Source organism: Zalophus californianus, chromosome 5 (genome assembly GCF_009762305.2).
Source record: "Zalophus californianus isolate mZalCal1 chromosome 5, mZalCal1.pri.v2, whole genome shotgun sequence".
NCBI classification, from domain to species: Eukaryota; Metazoa; Chordata; class Mammalia; order Carnivora; family Otariidae; genus Zalophus; species Zalophus californianus.
In genome coordinates, this window is record NC_045599.1 from 97359190 (window position 1) to 97385574 (window position 26385).

At 38.1% G+C, this 26385-nt stretch overlaps 1 protein-coding gene and 1 pseudogene across 2 annotated transcripts in view; one reads left to right on the plus strand and one right to left on the minus strand.

Moving 5' to 3' along the window:
- TENM2 (teneurin transmembrane protein 2) overlaps positions 1–26385 on the minus strand; it is a 1539571-nt gene that overhangs the window by 865335 nt on the left and 647851 nt on the right. The gene's annotated exons all lie outside the window — the stretch shown is intronic.
- LOC113929315 lies at positions 7688–8153 on the plus strand (annotated as a pseudogene).

Here is a 26385-nt window from a genome sequence, read left to right on the forward strand (position 1 = left end):
AGACACATGAAAACATGAGAGGAGACATAAACCTAAAAGAAGGGAATCTAGGCAAGTAGAACAAAGGTAAAGAGCCTCATTCATTCATTCATTCACTCATTCATTCATTCATTCATTCAATATTTATTAAGTGCTTATTAACTGCTAAACCTTGTTCTGCAGGCTTGGGATATATCGGAAAACAAAAGAGATAACGATCTCTGTCCTAGTGGAGCTTATATTTTAGCTGGGGCAAACAGATATTAAACAATTAACATAATGAATAAGTGTGTAGTACCCTCAAAGGTGGTAAGTACTATGAAAAGAAAACAGAAAATAGAGGGGTGAAAGCCTTTTGTGTTTTGAATAATTTGATCGAGGAAGGCCTTACTGAGAAGATGACATTTAAACAAAGACTTGAAGAAGCTGAAAGAGTCAGCCTTTCCAATACCTGTGGCAAAAGGAAACCATCAGTGTAAAGGTTCCAGGCAGGAGTGTGCCTGGCATGTCCCAGGAACAGCGAGAGGAACTTTGTGGCTGGAATGCAGTGAACAAAGATGCCATCTTATAAGAAAGGGTCAGAGAGTTAATGAGAGCTGAGTTCTAAAGGGCTTCGAGAGTGATTTTAAGGACATTTATCTTTACCAAGAGGGAAACAGAGAACCATTGCATTGTTTTCGGGAGGGGTGACACTGTCTAATTTTCATTTTTAAAGGATTGTTCTGTTAGGTTAGAATACTGAAGGAGAGGAATAAGAACAGAATCAAAGAGACCACTCAGAATGCATTTGTAAGAGATGATCACAGCCTATTCTGGTTGTAAGGAGCAAAGTGGTTGGCAGAGTGGGATTTCCTAATGGACTGTATGTAGGGTATGGCAGAAAGAGTTGAATGTGACATTGTTTTTGTTTTTGTTTTTGTTTTTAAAGGTTTATTTATTTGACAGAGAGAGACACAACGAGAGAGGGAACACAAGCAGAGGGAGTGGGAGAGGGAGAAGCAGGCTTCCCGCCGAACAGGGAGCCTGATGTGGGGCTCAATCCCAGGACCCTGGGACCATGACCTGAGCCAAAGGCAGACACCCAATGACTGAGCTACCCAGGTGCCCCCGTGACAATGTTTTTGAACTGAAAATCAGAAGGAGTTGCCATCAATTGTGATGGGGAAGACACATACAGACCAAGATTTCAATCCTGGATATCTGAGTTTGAACTACATATTAGACATATAAATGGAGATGCTGAGTAGGCAGTTGGATATATAAAAGATATAGATATGTAAGTGATATAGATTTGGGAGTCATTGGCATGTAGATTCTGTTTAGTGCCATGGAGCTGGACAACGTCGCAGTGTGGAATAACTCTACATAGAAAAGAATATCAAGGACTGAGCCCTAAGTCACTTTTATATTCAGAGTTTGGAGCAAAGAGGAGGAAGCTGTAAAGGAGTATGAAAATGAACAACCAGTGCAGTAGGAGGAAAGCCACGAGCATATGCTAGAACAGAATCTAAGTAATGAAAGTGTATCACAGAGTAAGGGGCAATTAACTGTTTCAAACATTGCTGATAGATTGCTAAGATGAGAATCGAGAATGTGACATGAAGATATAGCAATATGGTAATCACTAGTGATGTTGGTGAAAAACAAACACCAAAAAGAGTTATGTGGAGGGGTATATGTGATAATCTGATTGGACTGTGTTTATAAGAAAATAGGGGAGAAGAATCAGTGGCAATAAGACAAACACATCATCTGAGATGTGCTACAATAAGGAGTGAAGGAATGTGGTGGTAGCTGATGGAAAAAGTAAGTGAACAGAAGTTGGGGGAAGGTCACAGCATGTGTGTATGCTGGTAGGAATGAAAGAATGGTTCATTTAGGAAAGAGAGTTGGGAGAACTCTTGATGCAACATTCTTGAGTAGATCAGTAGGACACTGACCTTGCATACAAGTGGGGGTTTCACCTGGGATAAGAGTAGAGATTGTTCATTTATAGTGATAGGAAGGAAGGCAGAGCCTGTGGGTACAGCTGGTGGGAGTGGGTAGATGGTAGATGTGGATTTGGGAGTTTGCCACTGATTGAGGATGGGAAGGAGGTGCCTAGGGCTTAGGAGAGAGCGGGGGAGATAAAGCAGACATCTAAGAGTGTGAGGCCATGCATAGATCAGACAGTTTAGTACAACTGCAGAGCAGAAGTAAGGGACCACTTGAAATTTAACAAACTTCCAAAACTTCTGGGACAAATTTATTACGGTGCACATGTAACAATGAACTCATCATTCACTAGGGCTGCTGTGATTTGCATAAAAATTACATTATGGTGACTATATTCAGTTCTTAAAAATGAGAAAATATTAAATGCAATGTAAAAACACTTATTAAAATGAATGGTTCTTATGTTGGGGGAAAAGTAGAGCAATTAGGGTGATGTGTTATATGTGGACCAATTTATTCCTTATGTGTAAATGGTAACTATAAATTCTGAACCCATAGAAATTAATTCACATTATATCACAAACTTCTACTTTTCATCAGATGGTTGTATCATTTTTTCAGACAAGAAGTCTTTGCCTCAAAATACTGAAATTCACTTTTTTAGATCCATGGATGACTATGACAAAAAGACATGTCAATTTCAATAGCCCGAAGGCCAACTTACACAGTAGGTACAACAGACACAGTCACTAGGGCCATAACACCTTCAAGAGCCCACAGAAATAGTTTAATTTCTTTTAAAATCAGAAAAAAAACCTTTAGTTTGTAGAAAATGTTTTAATCTTTAATAATAATTTGTTTGTCTTTATATTACATAGTTGTAACTATAATATCAAATATTTTTTTCGGGAGGAAGGGGCCAACAAAGGCAATAGTGCCTAAGGTCCATGAAAGTTATGGTGCAGCCCTGCATCCTCCATGAAATCCTTCCCCATGTATGGAAGGCCAAAATCACAATGAATCAAAACATCAACCTCCTCAAAGCATTTTAAAATGAAATGAGGACTGTGCTCTAATAGTGTTCCTATCCTGAAATGCACAAAGAACATTTTCCCCTGCACAGACATCAAGTGCTCTGGCCACTTGACTGCTCCAGAGGCACAGGAGAAGTGCCTGGTCTCCGTTTTCAGGTGCTCTGGCAAAGCTATGCCCAGAGTTAATATCATCCTGCCTCTTCTAATTAGTAGAACAACTGTTCAGTCATTACAGACCACTTCCTTGGCATTCCTCATTTTCCCAAAATATCTCCCAGAATCCAGTGACTATACTATCTATCTCTTCCATTTGGTATTCAGAGGGCACACATTTATTGAAGATTTTCAAAGCAAACTGCCTTAGGAATCAACATCATCCATGGAAAGTTGCAAGAATTATCTCCCCCAAGTAGCAGAAAAGCAGGGAGGTTCCTGAGCTTTCCAGAAATCACAAAGCATATCTCTGACAGAGTTGAGAACTGAGATGCATCTCTCTTGCCTCTCCCTGCCTTAAAAAGAAAAAAAAAAAAAAAAAAAAAAAAATCAGTGGTCACTCCTGGTAGACTGCTTCCTTCATAGAAAGCCAACTTTTTTCCAGCAAAACTGCTACTTCTCTGGAATGATGGGCAATGAAATCCAATGTGACACTTAATTGTTCTCTACTGAGATGTTTCTCTTTGCTGAGGTTTTTCCAGGTGCTTTATGAAAAACATTTGCACTACCTGGCACTTTGTTAGCCTTCCTCTGAGAACCTTTCCCTTATTAAGATAGCTTTGTTTTCAAAGGGGACATTGGTTTTGTTTGCTCGCTCATAGCCTGTGAACAGACCACCAGGGAAATTGCTGTTTCACTGGCATAAGTCCCACATGCCTATGTCACAAGGGGTTAGGAGCCTCATTAATTCCTGTGCTCTCATTTCAGGTTGTTTAGGGATCTGCAGCAGATTATTATTTCAAACACTTATTTCTTGCTTCAATTTCCTCTCTCTTAGAATTGGCTCCAAATCATTTTCTCTTGTGTGCAGTGTACTCAATCTCCATTCGGATAAGAAAATCAAAATAGTCTTTTCAGAAAACCTATCCATCAGCATTATCAGGAACACACCCCACAAAGGCTTTGGTTGACATTCCTACATATCTGGCAGGTTTTATGCTTCTTTGTACTTAAGTCTCTCTTCCTCAGAATCAATGCCATTATATGGCTCACAGAGACCCAAGGGCACCCACTGTTTATGTTTCAAACTGATTAGTTCAATGCAGTTCTACAAATAGACAAAAAGGTGTGCTAGGAACCAACCAGGGATACAGAGATGGAAAAGCTGTGTCCCTGCTTTGGGTGATCTCCATAGGCTAACAAACAAGATAAACATATACATATACAATGCCAATATCATGCTGTATTCCTGGTGACTTTATTTTTCACTCTACCTACATTGGTGGGTGTGGGAAGGCAGATGCAGTGGGGGAGATAACTCTCTCTATTTTTTTTTTTTTCTCTAGAAAGCCTGAGAGGCAAACATACAATCTTGGGTAAGCCCCTTCATCCCCTGACTCCTCAGGTTTTCTCTGAAAATAAAAGGATGGGATCAGAAGGGTTGGCATCCTTCATTCAGTCATTCAACAAACATTTATGGCTTAATAGTTACTGGTTGTGTTGTATGTGTCAAGACTGAGTTATAAACACATTACATGTAAACTCTCATATAATCCTCAAGACAAAATGAGGAGGAAGGTATGGGCTTAAAAGACAGAAATAACATTTCTAAGGCCATATGATGAGTAAATAGAATAGCCCCAATTAGTGCATTTCTCCTTCTGGCTCCCAAGCCTGGGTGCTCTCTCACCTGTCATGCTTTCTAGTTGAGTCTAAAGACTTTCCGCTTTAAACTTCAAGTGACTATAAGATATTTCTAGTGAGAGTCTAGGCATCAGAGACACTTTTCCCACTTAGAATACTGAAGGGAATCTGCACAAAAAGGGCAAAACAGGAAACTAACTCTTTTATAAGAGAATGGCTTCTGAATTCCCATCCTTTATGTCCATCCAACTGTTCAAATCAATGAAATAATCTACAGGTTATAAAAGTGAATTAGGCTTACTTCTTTAAACACCCTTTTTGCTATGAAGAGTTGAGAATGAAGCACAGACATAAGGGATCCGATGTCAAGAAGTAGGGAATTGAGCATCCCTTGGTCAGAGTAAGAAACTGATGTGTGACAGTAACATTAACTTGTCAACTTGTCAGCCCCGCTCAACATGCCAGATCCTTCTCAGCAACGCTGACTGATCTCTACCACTGGATCAGGATCTAGTGTAGTAGCTGCTCAATGAACATTTGTTGAGTTAAAGAAAGTTAGAGAGGTAGATTAAAAAGAGAGAACGTACCAGTGTCATTCATCAAGAATGTATACTTTTATTTTTTTAACTCTATGCACCCGTCCCCTTCTTCACCTTCTCTGACTTTTCCTTCTACCTATTTTATACATCTTAAAATACACATGGGACACTAATACAGATAAAATATGTAAAACAGCTTTCTGTTTAGTGCTTTTGACACCTTGGCAGTGCCATCTCTCTAACCATTCTGAGAATTCTGTCTTCAAAAATATATATCTGTATGTATATTTTTAAACAAAACAACCTATACTATTCACTGCCATCATGTGGTCACTTGGACAGACCCAAAGCCTTAGACCATCTGAGAAGTATATGCAAATATCTGTGTATTTTTATTTCTCTGCATTCTACCAGGTTTTATTTCAAGCAAGAAATTATCCACCCCCTCTTCCTTTTGCACATCACAGAGCCAAGTTTCCTGTGTTACACCGATTTCCAAATGTTCAGCACCATTTATCCCTTTTTTATAGTTCATATAAAGACATGGCTCCAAGACCTCAAATAACAAAAAGTTTATTTATGTATTTATTTTTGCATGGCATGCGCTGATGAGCTAGTCTGCTCAGCAAGCATTTCACAGATTAGACGCGTGAGTATGGTTTCAGGCAAGGCTCCCTCATGTTTCTGCGCATTGGCTGATAAACACTTCAAAGTAAACCGCTCATAAATATGAAATGAAAAGCCGAGGAGTCGTTATGCACAGCTTTGAGATACAAATCTCTTTATTCCCTTCTGAAGTGGGGTTTGATTGACATAATGAGTCATAGATCCTGTCCAGGGACACACTGCCTTTTCCCCTTTTCTCTGGAGACAGGGAGACTTTAAAGAAATCCACTTTAGAACTTGGTGATAGACAGCTTACTTGAAAAAATAATAAAGTTGAGTCCTATATTAAATAACTTATTATTTTGTGTTAATGCTGACTTTGACAACCATGACATATGTCAAAGTTTCACTACACATCCTCAGAAAGACATTATTAGCGACAACTCTAAGAAATAGATTGCCAAATTAAAAAAAAAAAAAGTGCCATTATGTCTTTTGTCATATATATTGTTGCTATATAGACCCTTTGTCTGGTAAGAGAAAATCACTACTTAAATTAATTCAAAGCAGAAGTCTAAAATCCTGTAGACCGAAAGGCTATGGGTAGTAACAGAGGCAATGGGGAATAATTATTGTGGAAAATTCATTTTATAAATAAATGTCTTCCAAAAAGGAGAGGATCACGCAGTAGAACTTTCTATGAAAAATAGGTTGAAGAACAATTGAAAGTGGAGATTCAATTTAATCTTGCTCACAAGTTTTTAATAACTATCTGCTTGCCTGAAAAAGATAAAAATTTCAATGAGGTCATATTATTTTCCACTAGATCGCATTTTGTAAATTCAAATGACTTACAGAAGCTAGGCAGTTAACACAAAGGAGCTAAGTCACCCAGTGTAAAGGGCATTAAGGAGCAGTGGGGGCTTGTAGAAAAATGAGAATTTTGGTAAGGCAGTTGTTAACTCCAGTAGATATCTGCCATCCACAAAGATAGAACTAATGTTGCCTGGTTTTGCATTTTTTTCTAAAAAAGCCTTAAATCTAGACTCTGTGTAATATTTACTTATTTATAAATAATGGCCAAAAAATGTAATTTTAAAAAAGTGCAATCCAAATAAGGTAGGTCTTTGGGCTGCCAGTCTTTAGTTTCTGCTCCAGACTTTCTATAGTGATCATTTAAAGAAGATTTTATTAAGAAGTAAAAGAGGAGAGAGAATAAAAACCTTAAATCAGAGAATGGTGAGAGAGGAAGGGATTCTGAGCTAATCTACTCTAGTGGTTTTCATCTACCTTTCCAGAATCCCTAGGGATTCTGCTGAGAGCCTGCAGTAAGTGAGAAGGACCCATCTAGAGCTGTCCCTTCCCAAAGTCCCTCTAACCAGAGCAACGGCAATTTTTAAATTTAATACAGTGGTGTGGGCCAGGATACTTTAAAAAACAGCTAATTGGGACCATCCCCTCACCTGAGAGTTACCAAGTTACTTACCACCATTCCCCCATAGACACCTAATTGGCCCAGGGTTCAAGATTCCTTTATGTTTCAGAGTCAGATCACCTCTAATTTTCTGCCTAGAGATTTAGCTTGAAAGTCACAGAGAATTAACTGTCTACTAAAATTAGTGTTTCCTTTTCCATGGTATAGAACCGATACTAGAAGGTGGTTGCCCAGCCAGGAATGATCACTCCCTGTTCCCAAGCCATCTAGGTCAGACCGCATGTCTAGTTCTTGTCAACCGAGTGAAGCAGAAGTGATGTGTGTCATTTAAAATCCAGAGAGCTAGCAGCACCAGATCCAAGATGGCCGCCAGCAGGAGGCTGATGAAGGAGCTTGAAGAAATCCGCAAATGTGGAATGAAAAACTTCCCTAACATCCAGGTTGATGAAGCTAATTTATTGACTTGGCAAGGGCTTATTGTTCCTGACAACCCTCCATATGATAAGGGGGACTTCAGAATCGAAATCAACTTTCCAGCAGAGTACCCATTCAAACCACCGAAGATCACATTTAAAACAAAGATCTATCACCTGAACATCGATGAAAAGGGGCAGGTCTCTCTGCCAGTCATTAGTGCCGAAAACTGGAAGCCAGCAACCAAAACCGACTAAGTAATCCAGTCCTTCATTGCACTGGTGAACGACCCCCATCCCAATCACCCACTTCGGGCTGACCTAGCTGAAGAATAACTCTAAGGGCTGTAAAAAATTCTGTAAGAGCGCTGAAGAGTTTACAAAGAAATAGGGGTAGAAGCGACCTGTGGACTAAACTGCCGCGACCGATTCCAGCGAGTGTGAGCGGAGACCCCGAGCAGCGCGGTCAGACACCCCGCAAAGCAGGACTCTAGAAAATTGACACGTGCCGCCGCCTGGCGTTTGCTTGTGGTAGTTACTAACTTTCCATTTTTCTTAATCAAAAGTGGTCTAGGTAACCTGTAAAGAAAGGATTAAAAATTTAAGATGTTCTAAAATAAATAAATAAATAAATAAATAAATAAATAAATAAATAAATAAATAAAATAAAATAAAATAAAATCCAGAGAGCTGAAAAAGCAAATGATCCCCCTCCATGTTCTCTTTCCCTTGTGATGCAGGAGATCCGGCAATGACAGATTCAAGATGGGGGCGCCACCAATGAAAGAAACCGTGTTTCCAGAGTCATCCCCTGGAGGAGATGAACCCAGTCATCAGCATTCCTGATTCTGGGCTTCACAGAAATTAAAAAAAAAATTAATTTTGATTGTGGCTGATCCTTTATATATATTTGAATTTCCTTGTCTCATCATCTAGATTTAACCAAAATAATGCAGCCAATATTGAATTGTTTGAAGTTGTGCTTTATAGGAAACATACACTACTATGTGATTCAAAACATAAAACATTGACTTTCTGTTGGGAAGTTGTTAATGAAAAGAAACTACTATTCAGTGAGAGCTATTTTGTAGGAGCAGGAAAATGATACAACCTGCTGAAGGACATGGTCAAGAAAAGCAGGAACTTGGACTCAGATTTTGGCAGTTCCACAAAGCTCTCACAGCCCTACACTAATTTCTGTTGCAGTATCATGAGTTGGTAACTAAGATTTTATTAAAATTCCTACCAGTCCAACATAATAAAATTTAGCATCATTCTGATATGTCAGATATTAAATCTCTAATTATTTATATTATGAATTTAAAAAAAAAAAAACAGCTTTGACTAATACAAGTATCTCCAAGTAAACATTCGGACATAAAGAACTACCTGGTCAATATGTAACATTATATTGTATTCCAATAGCAGCAATATTATACTTCAATAACAAATGTTTTTATGAGATGTTTTCATACATATGAGAAAAGAGATAATAGCAGAATCTTTAGCACAGTTTTTTAACAGGAAGGAAGACAATGATCACATAAGTTAGCATCAGAAAATTGTCAGACATCAAACCCCAATGCAACCCCAAATAAAAAAAGAGATATGCGGGTGCCTGGGTGGCTCAATTGGTTAAGCATCTACCTTTGGCTCAGGTCATGATCCCAGGGTCCTGGGCTCGAGCCCCACATTGGGCTCCCTGCTCAGTGGGGAGCCTGCTTCTCCCCTTCCCGCTGCCCCTTCTTGTGTTCTCTCTCTCTTAAATAAACAGATCTTTAAAAAAAGAGAGATGCTAGTGTATAAGTGTGTGTGTATATATATATAATCTGTACATATATAGTATATATGTATATATAGTAATGAAAATAATAAGAGAATTGAGAAGTTAGAAAAGCAAAGTGATATACACATGCTCAAGAATAACAAGAATCATCTTTGATTCATCTCCAACTTCTGTTAAGATGCCCAACCAGCTCACTCTCAAACTAAGAGTGATCATGCAACACAGTGTAAAGGGGCTTTGGAATCAGACTAAATGAAGTTCAAATCCTCCAGCTTTGTTGCTCTGGGATCGGGGGTCATTGTCCTGGCTTCTCTAAACTTCTATTTCCTCATTTATAAAATAAGGAATATTTTAATCTAAACATCTACCTGTATTAAAAAATACACACTAATGTCCACATCCAAGGAAACTAAACCTAGACGTTCAGGTGATGAACATAAACCCTTATAACAAAGTAGGTTACAACTAAACCAGTGCTACCTGGGACTGGAGCTGAGAGCAAATGAGCCCGAGAAATCCCTTGGGGAGGATAGAAATGTTCTAAAGTTGTGTTGTGATGATGGGTGTACAACTCTGTTGATTTACTAAAATTCATGCAACTGGACACGTGAAAGGGGAGCATTGTGATTTGTAAATTATACCTTAATAAAGCTGTTAAAAAATTAAACCAGTTGCATGCAAGTATTTCTATGCATGTAGGTGAAAATTGCACCTGCAAAGCCCAGAAAACAACAATAGAGTCAACACTTGAGATTTACCGAATGTGGAAAGAACTATTTGAAGCTAATCTACTATTCTCATATGAATTGAAAGGAGGTGGGATCTCTGACTATGCAAAGAAACAGAGTCATTGTAACAGCATGACTTTTATTTTGATTCCATCACAAATGTTAGCAGCTACAATATTCCTAGAATAATAGTTACTCATTAACTCTGCTTTGAAAATCATGAAGCCACAGCTCTCCTGGGAGTAAAACACCATGCTAACCATGAGGGTAAAAAGAATAGCCTTTCTAAGAATAAATCTATACCAGAATACTTTTCTATCTTGAGGTATTTAAATCCTCTAGACTGAAAATAGTTTGATTAAACAGGCTGCACTGGGATCGTGCATTCTGTCTCAGTCCAGGAAGAAACAGCTGTCAGTCACATCTCTGTCCTCCTCCAGTCCCTGGAGGACAACGGAAGCAAGCTGTCTCCGGGATAAGCGCTCCTCCGAGAATTGCCAGCTCGTCATGGCCTGCAGCTGAAAAGCAGCCATTCTGCTCACTTGGTCTATTAGCTCTTTGACTTCCTTCCTTCATGCACAAATATAAATATAATGCTTAAGTGAATGATTACTACGGTCCCCAAAGAAATTTCAATTAAACACTTGGAATCCCTAGGAATGGTACCTAGGGAGAGTCCCCAAAAGAGCTGCAATTTGTTATGTATTATTAAGTCTGGCTTTGGATTGTAAATCTCCTGGTTGTTTTTTTTTTTTTTTTTTTTTTTCATGTTACTGGGGCTTCCAAAGAACCACTTCCCATATGATTTGAACAATTTTCCCCAAACTCTAAGCAGGACCAGCATAATGGAGTTATTCCTGAATAATAAACCCCCAGTCTGTTAAAAAGTTTAAAAGGCAGATGGGGAAATTTCTTTGTCTGCTACTAGAGTTTGGGATGAGGTAACCTTTCCTCTCTTCTCAAATGTTCTCAAGAGGACATTAGGAAATGTATGGTGAGTACTGCAGTGGATTCTTTCATGTAGCACTCAGTGTTTCATTCTACCATAATCCTACAGCATCGTATGCATGGGAGCTGATGACTAGAATCTAAGCCCCACAAGGGGAGTATTTTGTCTAACTGACTTGTGTGTTTTTCAGCACCCACAACAGTGCTGGGTATATAGACTGAAGGTTTTCCATACATAAATGTAGATGGATGGATGGATCAAAGAAGGAAGGAAAGAAGGAAGGAAAGAAGGAAGGAAGGAAGGAACGATGGAAGGAAGGGGGGATGGAAGGGAGGAAGGATGGACAGGCAGACTTGGAGAGAAGTCCCTTGACAATAGGACAGGTCTTTCTGTTCCACTTCTGACAAAATTTCATTTTTTTTTTAAGATTTTATTTATTTGACAGAGACAGACACAGAGAGAGAGGGAACACAAGCAGGGGGAGTGGGAGAGGGAGAAGCAGGCTTCCCGCCGAGCAGGGAGCCCGATGCGGGGCTAGATCCCAGGACCCTGGGACCAGACCTGAGCCGAAGGCAGACGCTTAACGACTGAGCCACCCAGGCGCCCCTAGGAAATCTTCAGTTTCATTTTTAGTGCCACTCAAAGGTATATATTCTTGGTGAATCATCAAAAGCTATCTATTTTATTTTCCTTTAAATAAAGGAATAATTAATTAATAATAATGAATGTCCCCTTGTACATCTGAGTTCCAAGTTGAGTTGAATTTCTTTTCAAAATTTCCTGATTCTACCTAGTGAGTCTTAAAGGCAAAAATAGCAAATGTAATTCAGATGGTCATGCCCTCAGCCACCAAAATGCTTCATCAAATGAGTTTCTTCTCTCTGCAATTACACATATATATGTATAAGTTCTTGAATTAATTGCTTTTTTTTTTTTTTTTTCTAGTCTGGATAGAATCTGCATCCGGGGACACTTGAATTCTGGTTCGAGTTTTGCAGCTACCTAAATGGATGAGTTTACATAAGCCATTTTACTCAATATTAAGATGATTCAGTTAAAGAATAGTTTTTAAGATTCCTTTCAGGTCTAAAATTAATAAATTTTATGATGACAGGAATTGTTATGATAAGTATTTTTTGCCTCAGTCATACTGCCATCCCATGCCCTCTGCAATATGACATCTCTTATACAAAAGGCAGATCAGTGTAACTTAGGGTTTAAGAAAAATGAAGCCAAAATATAATTATCTCAGACAATTGATTTAATTAATAATGATTTTATTATGGAACAAATTCCTTTTATTAGTTCATTTTTAAAAATTCAATAAATGCATTTCGTTATCAATTCTAGTTCGATTTCTGATATTTTCCTCATACCTGGGTAGAGTGGAGGAGAAAGCTACGCTCTCTTGAACTACAGCAAAAGCACAGCTCTGCTATGGTTAAATCAATCCGGCTCTAGAGGTCTTGGTAGGCAAAGGCAAACATCTGGAAACAAAATCTAAAATTTATCGAGTACATAAATGAGAATGAAACAAAACATGACATTTCCATATTGTGTGGGAGAAACATCAAGCTCTCAATGGCCAGCCAATATTAAAGCTGAATTAAAACAGAGAATTGAAGACATCAAGTCATACCTAGATCTTGGTTTCTAATACTCTTCTCAAATAAAGAAACAAGGAAACAACCCAAAAAAACAGTCCCTTTGAAGAAATGACTGATTCTAAGACTGGAACAAAAAATATATAAAAGCCTGGAGTATCCTGTAACTCCAGAGAGTGAGAAAGTGCTCAAAACAAAATAAAAACCCACAATGATCTGTGTGTATCCCAGGGACCCAAAAGCCAACTAAAAAGAACTCACAGTGGCCAAAATGGAACAATTTGTTCAGCAAAATAAATCAAGTAGGACTGTCTTATAACCCAAAGTGTAAAATAAATACCCCCAAGTCTGTATTGATGTAAATGAAAAGTTGAATAAATAAATAAATACAAAGGATGACAACTCTTTCATGCAGAAGAATTTCAAATCATTTATGTGGATACTCTGCACTCAGTGAAGTGGAATATAACTCCTCAATCCTGAAGTGTAAGTCACTTTCTTCTAAACACTTTAAAAGAAATTTGTGTGTAGTGATGACTTCTAAAAAATACATTACAGAAAGGAAGATAAAAACAGCAACTTGACAGTAGAGAACTTTGAAAAACAATGATGATCGGGGTTAGTATCAATAGTGATAAGTCATGTTGATAGAATGTACTCTGGATATAAGATGATGAGAATGGCATTTTACCTCTGTAGTCCTCCTCCTAAAAAGACATTATAACGCTCTGATCAGGAGGAAAATATCAGACAAATCCCAACTGAGGGCCATTCTATAAAACACCCGACCAAAACTCCCCAATACTGCCAAGGTCATCAAAAACAAGGAAAGTCTAAGAAACTGTCACACCCAAGAGAAGTTAAAGAAGATACGATGACTAGATGTGGTGTGGTATTTTTGCATAGGATCCTGGACCAGAAAAAGGACATTAGGGGAAAAATGGAGAAAATTTTAATTAAATATGAACTTTAGTTAATAACAATGTATCAGTATTGTTCCATTAACTGTAACGAATGTACCATACTATTGCAAGATGTTGATAATAGAGAAAATTGGGGTATACAGGAACTCTCTGTACTATCTTTGTAATAAATCCGTAAAATAAAACACTTTAAAATTTTAAATTCTTTTAAAATAAAAAAGTTTATTTAAAATTTTTCATCCAAATGTGTTCTACAACTTTATCCCATCCAGAAAAAGAAAAAAAAAGTGATAGAAAAGGGGGAAATTTATCAGTATTTAGGGAAATGAAGTCGAGAAACTATTTGGTGAAATATAAATTTTACTTTGTTTCTCCTCCTCCTCCTCCTCCTCCTTTTTCTTCTTCTTCTTCTTTTCTCCTTCTCCTTCTTCTTTCTTCTCCTTCTTCTCCTTCTTCTCCTTCTTCTTCTCCTCCTCCTCCTACTCCTCCTTCTCCTTCTTCTTCTTCTTCTTCTATTTTTCTTTTTAAAGCCACAGCTAACTTAGCCAAATTATGTCTCCTTACTTAGCCTCCAAGCACAGGAGCCAACCTTTGGTTAACAAGAGATCTACATGTCATCTTAAATAATAACACATAGACACACAATTACTCCTTCATGAAATTTAAGACAGAAGATTTCCTCAATCACCCGAAATGAGAAGTACTTCATCAAAGATCATGTACTGCCTTCATATGAATCATTTAACAGCATAGGAGTAACCAGATGATTGAAATGTTCACAGAAAAATTAAGAAACAATAACAAAAAATAAATAAAAAAACCAAGCAGTTAAATTTACTCTTTGATGAATAGGTAGATGATTCAGTTTAAACATATTAAATACATACACCTAGTGATATCCTGGCATTTTTGGGGAGGGGACCCTAAAAAATACTTCATCAGGAGCAACAGAAGAAAGATAATTTACCCTTAGGACAAGCCAATGACTCATAGTTAAAATAGTGACCTAAAATAAAATCCTGTTTTCTAATTTTAAAACATTAAGAGGGAAGGAAAAAATAAAGCACACAATTGAACTAGAACAACTCACAGGCGAGCTTGCCATGAACTGATCATGAGGAAACAGTGCACACCTACCACTAATCTAAAGTTAGACCCAAACAGGAATAGCAGAGACCCAGGAAGCTCACTGACAGGATCTTCAGGGATGGCCTCGTACTGAATAAAAATCTATGGCATGTCAGCAGAACTGCCTCCATTCTGTAATTGGAGAGGGAAGGGAGGAGAGATGAGAAGTGACAGTTGAGCAAGTTCCCATGTCTGCGTCCTTCTGACTTGTCTTTCTTGGAATTTTGTTGAAATACATATTTTTAAAAGCCTATACAGGCATATTTTAGGATATCAATCTTGACAGTATTTACTCACAATTTTTAGAGCACATAGTTTAATAATTTGTCAATATGGCTTATGCCATGGTAGCACCAATCCACCTTTTATATGCACCCAATAATTTTGATAGTGTCATTCTCAAAGTTTATATTCAATCAAACTTGATAAAAAATATATTATGTGTTGTGGACTGAGTTGTGTCCCCCCCCCCCCCAAATTCATATATTTAAGCCTGGACCCTTCATGTGCTTAAACTGGAGACAGGGTCTTGAAGGAGATGATTAAGGTTAATTGAGGTCATAAAGGTGTAGTCCTGGTCCAATAGAACTGGTGCCCTTAGATGAAGAGCAGGAGACACCAGTGGTCTCTCTCTACCATGTAAGACACAGCAAGAAGGTAGCTGTTAGCAAGCTGGAAAAGCTCTTAACCAGAACCCAACTCTGCTGGAACCTTGATCATAGCTTCTGGCCTCCAGAGCACAAGAAAATAAATTGCTGTTGTTTAAGCTACACAATCTACGTTATTTTGTTATGGCAGCCCATGCTGACTAATATATTATGCAGGCACTTAGAGTGGCTCCTATAAAATTGGGGTTCTCTTTCTTCAAGGTATATGGTTAAGATTGTACTTCCCAAATCTCCCTTAAAAATAGGAAAAGTTATATGATATATTGTAGCCAATGAAATGTCAGCAAGGGTGGCATTTGTCAATTTCAGCGAGCTTCTTTAATAAGAAAGAGGGCGTGATTCTCCATATGTTTTGTTTTTCCTGCCTCTGCAACCTGTAGTGTTCCAGATGGTCAGGTCTTTATCAGCTATATGTCTGAGTGAGGACAATGAGGAACAAAGACGCTAGTCAACCCACAATGGACAAACAGTGTGAGTTAGAAATAAACATGTGTTGTTTTATGTCCCTGAGACTTTCCACTGTTAAGGCTGATATAGCAAACTTAGTTCTGCAAGGAAAAAAAAAAAAAAGTAAAAGAAAAACAAAACAGTAAAGCAAGCAAGCAAACAAATAAAAAACCCTTAGTCCTACAGGAGGGAAAAAGGAGAAGCAAACAAGAACAAACTTTGTAATGCTCTGCTGTAGCTCACAGAATAACCACAGTGGGCATATATTAGAGATACAATACTAAATAAAAATGTATTAATCTTTGTAACGATGTAGATATTTTTTTTTAAAGATTTTATTTATTTATTTGAGAGAGAGAGAGAATGAGAGATAGAAAGCACGAGAGGGAAGAGGGTCAGAGGGAGAAGCAGACTCCCTGCTGAGCAGGAAGCCCGATGCGATGCGGGACTCGATCCCGGGACTCCAGGATCATGACCTGAGCCGAAGGCAGTCGCTTAACCAACTGAGCCACCCAGGCGCCCAACGATGTAGATATTTTAACTACCAACAGATTTGGTAGTCTACTGAGGAAGCACAAAATTTCATTTTATGCTTTAACATTTTTATGAAAAATATCCAGATCCAAGATAATTTTGGAACAGCATTTCGATTTCATCTAGTCTTAACATTATTTGCAAAGTCTTCATTATTTATAAGGGTAAACAGAAGATTAATCTTGATTTATGATAAAACATCCTAACACATACTAAGATTGACATTTCAAATTGGTCATATTTTGTTGTGAACCTTTTATAACTCAACCTTTTATATTCCCAAGGCTAACACTTAGTTTCCTTCCTCATTGCCACTTTCTGAAGTCACCCCACCATGGTGAACAACCTACCTCTCCCTCTGTGACCACATTATTTTGTAACATTGATTCTTTACACAATGGGCATCCTCTGCCTTAAAGTTTTCATTGCCCCCATTCCCATATGGATGATGACTACTCATTCTCCAAGACTCACCCACATGTCAACTGCTCTGAAAAATCTTGGCCAAAATCTTTAGCAACAATTATCTCCTCCTTTAGATTCCAAATCACTTTATGGCTACCTTTATTAAGACACTTATTCCCCTTAATTATAATTTACCTGTTAATGTGTCTGTTCATTTTATTTTTGAATTCTAAGTGAGCTGAAAACATCTCTCACTGTATTATATAGCTACAATATACTTGTTGAATGATTGGGTGAAAGTGTCAAATTATAAATTGTTTCTGCCTGAAAATGTTGGATACTTAACAAAGGATACTTATGTTCATAATGTTTAATTTTTTTTCTTAATCATCAAAGGGAAACAGGTTGTCAGCTTACTTGCTTTTATTTTTCCTGTCTCTATTCTGTTATACCTGGTATTATAACACAAGGAAGTTTAGGGGTCCCTGGGTGGCACAGTATGTTAAGTGTCTGACTCTTGGTTTCAGCTCAGGTCATGATTTCAGGGCCTTGAGATCAAGCCCCACATTAAGCTCTGTGCTCAGCATGGAGTTTGCTTGAGATTCTGTCTCCCTCTCCCTCTGCCTGTCCCCCTGCTCTCTCTCTGTCTAAAATAAATGGATAAATCTTTTAAAAAAGTAACACAGGAAGTTTAGGTATACTAGCATTTGAGTTTGCTGGACTATGCTTTGTAATCACTGATTAGAAAGAATATAAGGGGCCTTAGAAGTCTTTACAGTTCTGTCCAGATTTCCCTTTGCAAACTTCTGACATGTGATTTATATTCCTTAGGTAATAAAGGAGCTTTCCTCAACTTTCTTCACAGCCAGCCTACCGAACCTCTTCATTCTCCGTCTCTAACACTCCTGTGGGCAAGAACAAAAGCAGAAAAGAAAGCCAGGGACCAGAGATGCCTTTTCATGCTCTTAATCAAAGGCTAAACTTGGCACACACTCCAAGCAGCTCTCCCAAGTAGGGATGGTCCAGACCAGCTGGCTACCACGGCCAGCAAAAACAGAGCAACTACAAATTACTGCACCTACTCTAGATGCTAGGTCCCCACCCTGACAAAAAAAAAAAAAAAAAAAAAAGGAGAAACCAAAAGGATTGACATCAGATGAGAGCGTGGAGAGACTGTTGTGGGTGCAAATACATGTTTACACATGTTCCAGTTTGGGAGCGGGGAGAAACAGATTGAACACGCTTCAGGGGCAGTGCTTCACAGAGATTGGCATCAGTAAGACAGGGACGTACAAGCCAACTCCATCACTTGTGAATCTCAGGAAGTTATTTCACCTGTTAAACCTTCGTTTCTTCATTTATGAAGGTGAAGGGATCTTGATAGATTCCCGGTAATGTTGCTGAAGTGATTCAGTGTGCTACTGAACACAGAACATGGCACAGAGCTCATACCTCACTCCCACTGAGGCTTATGTGTTATTTGGCCCCTTAGACAAATACATAGGATCTGAGCCTTTGTTGTTAATCACCATTGGTATGACACTAGCAACTAATAATAGTTTGACTTGTTTGCTGTGTTGTGATAATATGGGGGAAATAGCTGGGATGGAATTTGGAAGAGGAGAATTTGAGGCATGGCCGAACCTCTAAGCAGCTCTATTATCCTTCACAAACCACTCTTCTGGCTTCGGTTCCCTCATCTTTAAAGGGGTTAAAGCAATTGGTCTCATCTGTTGCACTAAGGTTTGAATCTCTGGGATAAACCAGACTTTCTTATGTTGTATGCAGAATGAAGTGGTAGGAGTGATGGAGGTAGGAGGGAGTGGGCATGCTCATAAAACTGGTGTCACAGAGCAGAAGGTTGCTAGCCAACCAAGTTAAAATAGGCAAACCCTGCTCACAGTAACCTGAAAGGCTCCAATTTGGCAACACCCATGAGCTGAATTTCTATTCAACAATGGATTTTGTCACCTTTCTCTCCTGTTAGATTTAAAATCTCCCAGCCCTCCACAAATTCTGATTTCAAAAGGCAAATATGGTTTTGGTGACAATTGCAAAATGCTTGCAAATCAGAGCCTCAATTCAGTGTCTTTTTAAGATCCCAGCAGAGATTGCCACTGCAAATAACATGACCTGTAAATCGAAGCCTGTAGGATAAGGGGAACCCTGGCTGTTAAAATGAAACGTACCTAATAGCATCTTAACAGAGAGTTACAGGTCTGAAAGAAATTATAAACACGATGGAAGAAAGGAATAAAAAAAAAGAAGTGAAGACGAAAAAGAAAGAAAAGGGAGGGAAGGAAAAGAAGGAGAGGAGAATGCATTATTGAAGGGAAATTCCTGGAATAGGAAGTGCGCCTTGCTTGTTTGGCCAAGTCAAAAAAGTACCACTTAACTCCAATTTTCAGAGAAAGGGATGGGGGTTCATGCATATGCTACTTAATAATTTTATACCATTAAATGTATCTGGACATCAATGATTTTATTTTCAAAAGACAAACTTTTAATATTAACATTGAAGGCATATTATAAAGTTCATCAAGTACATTTAAGGAATTTTAAGGAAGTTCCACTGTCAGTTGAGTCCAGATGGTGACCACTGATCTGCTTAAGGTCAGTTGTTGTTTTAAGTTTGGGTAAGATTATGGGGCCAGAATTAGACTTCTTGGGCTAGAACTTAACTCCTTTTTTTGTTTATTTATTTAATTTCAGTATAGTTAACATCCACTGTAATATTAGTTTCAGGTATTTAATAGAGTGACTCAACACTTCCATACATCACCCTGTGCTCATCACAACAAGTGTTCTCTTAATCCCCTTCACCTGTTTCAACGATTCCCTCCCCCCCCCACCTGTTTCCCCTCTGGTAACCACCAGTTTGTTCTTTATAGTTAAGAGTCTGTTTTTTTGTTTCTTTTTTTTCTTTGTTCATTTGATTTGTTCCTTAAATTTGACATATGAGCTAAATCATATGGTATTTGTCTTTCTCTGACTTATTTCACTTAGCATTATACCCTCTAGATCCATCCATGTTGTTGCAAATGGCAAGATTCCATTCTTTTTTATGGCTGAGTAATACTCCCTTGCATATATATACCACATTTTCTTTATCCATTCATCTGTAGATGGACGTTTGGGTTGCTTCCATATTTTGGCTATTGAAAATAATGCTGCAGTAAACATAGGGGTCTGTATATCTTTTCGAATTAGTGTTTTCATATTCTTTGGGTAAATATCACTAGTAGAACTACTGGAAAATATGGTAATTCTATTTTTAATTCTGAGGAACCTCCGTACTGTTTTCCATAGCCAACTCCACTCTTTTCTAACCATGTGAAGTTTTGCAAGTTACTTACCCTATCTTCAGCTTAGTTTTCTTATTGCCAAATGGGGATAATTAAAGCATTCTGTATTATAGGTTTTAGTGAAGTAATACATAAAACAATTCATAAAAGCACTTAACATAGTAGGGACATAGTATGTACTCAATAAATATAAGCTGTAATTATTAGCAGAGCTCTAGTTCAGATATTTTTAAATGTTATGTATTTTGTTATAAAATATGTATATACATCAACTCATCAGCTGTAGATAAGGCAGACCGTACCAGTGACTTAATGACTTTAACTAGATTGAAATTATTTTCTCCAACATTGCTACCTTACAGAGCGAAGCCAAGGAAACCACTAGATTATTAAGCCTTGAAGGTGTACCTTCACAAAGATTTTCTAAAGCTCCTTGATTTTTAAAAAAAATTTTTTTTGAAGATTTTATTTATTTATTTGACAGAGAGAGACACACAGCAAGAGAGGGAACACAAGCAAGGGGAGTGGGAGAGGGAGAAGCAGGCTTCCCGCGGAGCAGAGAGCCTGATGCAGGGCTCGATCCCAGGACCCTGGGATCATGACCTGAGCCGAAGGCAGACGCTTAATGACTGAGCCACCCAGGCGCCCCTAAAGCTCCTTGATTTTTGAAGAGACCAAGCTTATTCCAGCCTTGCTCTTTAGAGTCTTACTTTTAAGGACATTATTTTCCCCACTGTGTAGTGGATCTATATCCCTGACCTTGGAGCAAAGGGGCAAGAATATTAAACATTTCCACACAACCACCAAATAGAAAGCAACAGACTCATCTCTCTCTAACCCCACTAGAAGCACTCCACCTACTTCCAGCACCACCATGCAGCCCTAAAAGGCTGTGCCGTATATTAGCTAGCCCAAAGATACAGAAAATAAGTGGTGATATTAATAACAACAACAACAGCCACCACTTAATATACACTGGGTAGTTCTTTAAAAATTCATGTAAAGATTACCTCATTAAACAAGGTTACAAGGTGATATGCCATTATTCCCACTTTATACAAGGGGAAATTAAGGCTAAGAAGAGAAGTAAACAGTTCTGGGGGTTCCACAGCTCGAAATTGAGGAAACCAGAGCCCTGAAGCCACTAGGATGTTCCCTCTCCCATTTTCTTGGATTTGCCTCAATAATCCATAAGGAATTCAGCCGAGTTTTCCTGTTCCCCAGGGAAGGCTTCCTCCAATTACATTTTCTCTCTTCATCCATTTTACTTATGGCCTCTATCACTGACACAAGATTTCTTTTATCTTTGTTAATGATCTATTGCTTCCTTGTGGAGTTTCCATTGTGTGCACAATTGTTTCTGGAGTTTAAAATCACATCCATTTCTTCCTCAGCCTCACACTACCTTTTAAACAAACTCCTTACCTGGTTTTACACTTGTATTTGCATGTCATTCAGAAGATGAGTTTTCCTCCTCAATCTGGGACTCAGCCATAACGCCTATATGCAGGACCTTCTATTCCTGGCTTCCTTGATAAGTGCATCTCTATAGAATATTATTATTTGACTGCAATATGTAGGACATGAAATACACAAGATAACTAACTGGATCAAAAACCCTGAAAGACTGTTCATAAGATGTTCAGTGCTTCCATTTTCACCGTTGAGCTAATTAGTTTTTTTTCTGATTACTGTTTATGAACTCAACCCAGTACAGGCAAATAACATACTGCAGAGGATACTCCTGAAGTGACAGGTCACATGAAGCATCCTATGGAATGAATGCAAGCTACTCATGGGGATGAAACTGAGGCAAAGCCAAGCATCCAGTGCCAGAAAAAATGAATTCTCATCTCCTGACCCCCTTCCCAGCGATACAGAAGCCTCCGGTTGCCTTGTCACAAAGCTGTTCTCCAGGGAACAAAGCCTGCTTCTGTTGAGGCGGGTGCAGCTACCAGCAAAGGAAGCCCTCACTGTGATTCAAGGGCAGTTTAGACGCGCTAGAGGCAAAGGAAGCAATTTTGACAAAGAATAGCAAGAGCTATCTATACAAATGTAGAACAACAACATAAAAAAGCATAAAAGGTATTGATAATTAATTTAAAATACCATAAGGAAACCATAGCTAAAGTGAGGGGGAAAACAGAGCCTCAACAAAGACAAATGAACCACAGAGGCCATGAAAGCAAATGCCCCAACACTTTGGACTGCAATTGCAACGCCCCAATTTTTTCCTGTAATTATGGTTCTACTTATCCCATCTTAGATTCATAGAAAAACTTGAGTGGATAGGGAATTATTTCATGCTGGGAATACAGAAATAAGTTTGAACAAATTGCCCATTTGTGATTATTTAAATAAAACATCATAATTGGAAATGTTGGTCGATAAAGGCAATTTTTTTCCTTCTTTCTCTTTTGTATAAGAACAATACACTAAATGCTATCTTGATTTTTTTTTTTTTACTGCATTTCTGTAAATACAGTATTTAATGCCAGGTGCCCCCTCAATTTTACATTGTGATAGGCTACATAAAAGGAGGAGTAAATGCACTCCACGTTGTTTTCCACACCACTTGGGTTCCGACAAGTCATTAAGAACATTCTCTGCTTGGGTATTGTCTTCTATGATAATTATAGGCAGCTTGACTCAGTGGTGCTCACATTTAACGGGTCTCACTTTTACCACATTTATTTCAACCACGGTTCCCTTGCTGGTTACTTTTACATCCACTGTTTTCAGAGACTCTTTAAAAATACATCTTTCAAATGGAAGAGGTTCTCCTTCTTCTCTTTTACCCAAAACAAAATATGCTCTCTTTTGCTCTCAACAAAGAAAAAGATAATTTTTGGTTATCTTACAAGGACAGAACTTTATGTATTGAAACCAAATCCTTCTCAGGTGTGGCTATGGAGGTGCGGACTCCCCGTGTCATCACTCCTGCAGGCAGGGAGTGGTCATATTGGTCTCATTTTTTATGCACCATCTATCTATCTTTCGATTTTGAAAAAGTCCCTAGTTGACTGGACTTGAAGCTTTTAGATATACATTTTTGAAATAATTTATTTCAACTGGCATTTAGGTCGAATTGAAGGAGTTATTTTTTCTTAATATCCTTCTATATATAATAAATGCAAAGTATGATTTAAATGCCTATTTTGAGCAAAGTTTGGGTCTACCCATTGGAGAAGACATGAAGAAGAATGCAGTCTAATCCCTGCCCTCAAAATTAAGGAGGAGACACAGATAAAAACCCTAAAGTTACAGGAATGACGAGGAAACAGAAATGATGGTGGATAGTGGAAACATGAACTGTTGCTGACCCCTTGTTCTCAGACTTAGGGGTAGGAGCATGAAAAAATTAAACCACAGAAGTCAGCTACTATTTTGTCTTGGATCTTGTTGGACAATACTTGGTGAGTGAACGTACTAGATGTCCACGATGCCCCGCCTTTGCTTGATTCTCTCTTATGACAGGAAGATCACTGTCACAGCTCTACCTCTCTGCATTTTGAAAGTTCTTCCCTGTATGGAATTGGAACTATGAGTATTCTGCTTCTACCCCAGGGGCCACATGGATTATGCCTATGTAGTCAAGAGCATGAGATCTGCAGTCAGCGAGACTGGGTTCAAATGAAGATCTTGAAGACAGCTCTCTGGTGTTCTCTTTCCATGATGTTCTTTTATACCATCAGGTAACAATGTTTAGAGAGGTGACACGCTCAAGATCATATGTCTGGTTGATGATAGAAATATAGTAAGAACTGAGATATCCTAAAAATCCAGGGACTCTGGGGTGCCTTGGTGGCTCAGTCCTTTAAGCATCTGCCTTCTGTTCAGGTCATGATCTCAGGGTCCTGGGATCAGGCTCTGCATCGGGCTCCCTGCTCAGTGGGGAGCCTGCTTCTCCCTCTCCCTCTGTGATCTCTCTTGCTCTCACTCTCTCTCAAGTAAATAAATAAAATCTTAAAAAAAAAAAATCCAGTGACTTTGTCATTATGAAACAATTCAGGAAAATTCCAAATATTTTAGCCAGGAAAATAACGTGGTTTTTTTTTTTCCTATAATAAGTGGTATCACAGGATTTAAGGTAGATTTTCATATTCCAAATGACTAACTGACTCAAATGCTTTGTGAGAAATTAGGGCTATGAAAAACTAAACAAATTGTCTTAATGAGGGGGAAGCTCATTAAAACCAACAGTGATCTCTACTCTCAGTAAGAACCCATGATTTCCATCCTCCATATTGCTTTCTCTTCTTTACATTTCCATTTTCAAAACTGAAGTTTGAACATTTGACATATACCACATAGCTGGATTAATTCAATAATTTCCTAATAGATTTTTCCTAATTCCAAAGTCTACTCACTCCTACTTCCTCCTTCACACCATTCGTCAAACTATTAACATAAAACACAGGACAGAATTTGCCATCTTCCTTTTCTTGAACCCCAAATATCTATAGGACCATGTCTAAGCCCTTTGACAAGCTATTTAAGATTCTTTCAAGGAGTCCCAAATCTACTTACCCATACTCTTACACTGAGAGGGGCTGTTATCGCACAAAGTCAATAAACTCATATTCCTGATACTTCAAATGGTCAATAAACTTTAGCGATAAAATTTATCCTGAAAGGCACTAACTCCTTCTGCAACTACTGTCATTTGTTTATTCACTCAACCAATGTGCACTGATCATTATTACAGACAAAAGGGATATGGTAATGAAATAAAAGAAAAAATCAAGAGACACAGTTCTCAATGAATTTCTCTTTTAGTGGAGAAACAAGCAAAAAAAAAAAACTAAAAAAATAAATAAAATATATACTTTGTTAGGTACTGAGAAATACTAAGAAGAAAAATAAAACAGAGATAAAGGATACAGTATATCAGAAAGAAGGGTTTGAACATGTAGGTAGACAACCAGGGAAGATCTCAGTGCAAAGGTAATATTTGAACCAAGAGCCAAAGAAAGTGAAAGACTGCTTCAAATGTTTACCTATGGAATTCCATCTTGAAGGGATAGCAACGGGAAATGAATAGCATGAGGTGGAGGCATTACTGTGTTTTGAAATCAGGGAGGCCAGCGTGGCTAGCTTAGATTGAGAGGGGAGGACACTAGCAGGAAATTGATTCAGGGGCTCACATGGGTGAAAAACATTTAGGGGCTTGTAAATCATATTGAGAATTTACATATTTTATTGAATGATATGGAGGACTACTGGAAAGCTTTGAACAGGGAAACGAGACTGATTATTTTTTTAAACAGGATTACACTTGATGCTGAGACAAGGATAACTCCAAGTTTTTAGCTTAAACATTGTAAGAAGGAAAATACAACATCCCATTATATCCAGTGACTGTATTTGTAAAACCTTGGGTTGTATCCATTTTTATCCATCTACACTCTCACTAGCTTAGCCTAAACCATCATTTTTTATCTAATTTAAAACAGTATCATCATAAATGGTTTTCCATCATAGCTCTTGTCCCCACTTAATCAATTCATTTTGCAGAAATTAGGATGATCAGTTAAATATAGGAGGCCCTGCAAAGGCTAGCCTATTGATTTAGAATATAACTTAACTCTTTATGGCCTGAAATGCTTTACCCTATTTCGCCACTTTCTCCCTTTCTAGTATCATCTCCCTGGCATTCTGACATATTCTGGAATTCTTTCTCATCTCTAGACCTTTACGCAGTTGTCCCCCTACCTAGAGGCTGCCCTTCCTCCTAGTCTTTTGAAATGATAGTGCCTTCACTTCCTTCTCATTTCAGATAGCTCCTCAGGGAGGCTTTTTCTGAACATACTATCTAAAGTCTGTCACCCCCTATTCTTTTAATATACACCATTCATTCATTCATTGATTTAACTGATATTTATTAAGTGCCTATGTGCCAGATACTGTCTTAAGTACTATTCTTTTCTCATTGCATTTATTCTAATTTGTGACTGTATTTCATATTTAATTCCTGCCTTCCCAACTGGACCCCAAAGTCCTTAAGTGTAAAAGCTGTGTGTGTTTTGTTCACCACTGCATTTTTTTTTCTGCTACGTGACAGGTAATCAAAAAACATTTGTAGAATACATGAATAATGTTATTTAGAATTTGTTGGTTTCTCCTTTAGGCTTCTATAGCAGAAATTATTTCATTAAAATTTCATATCA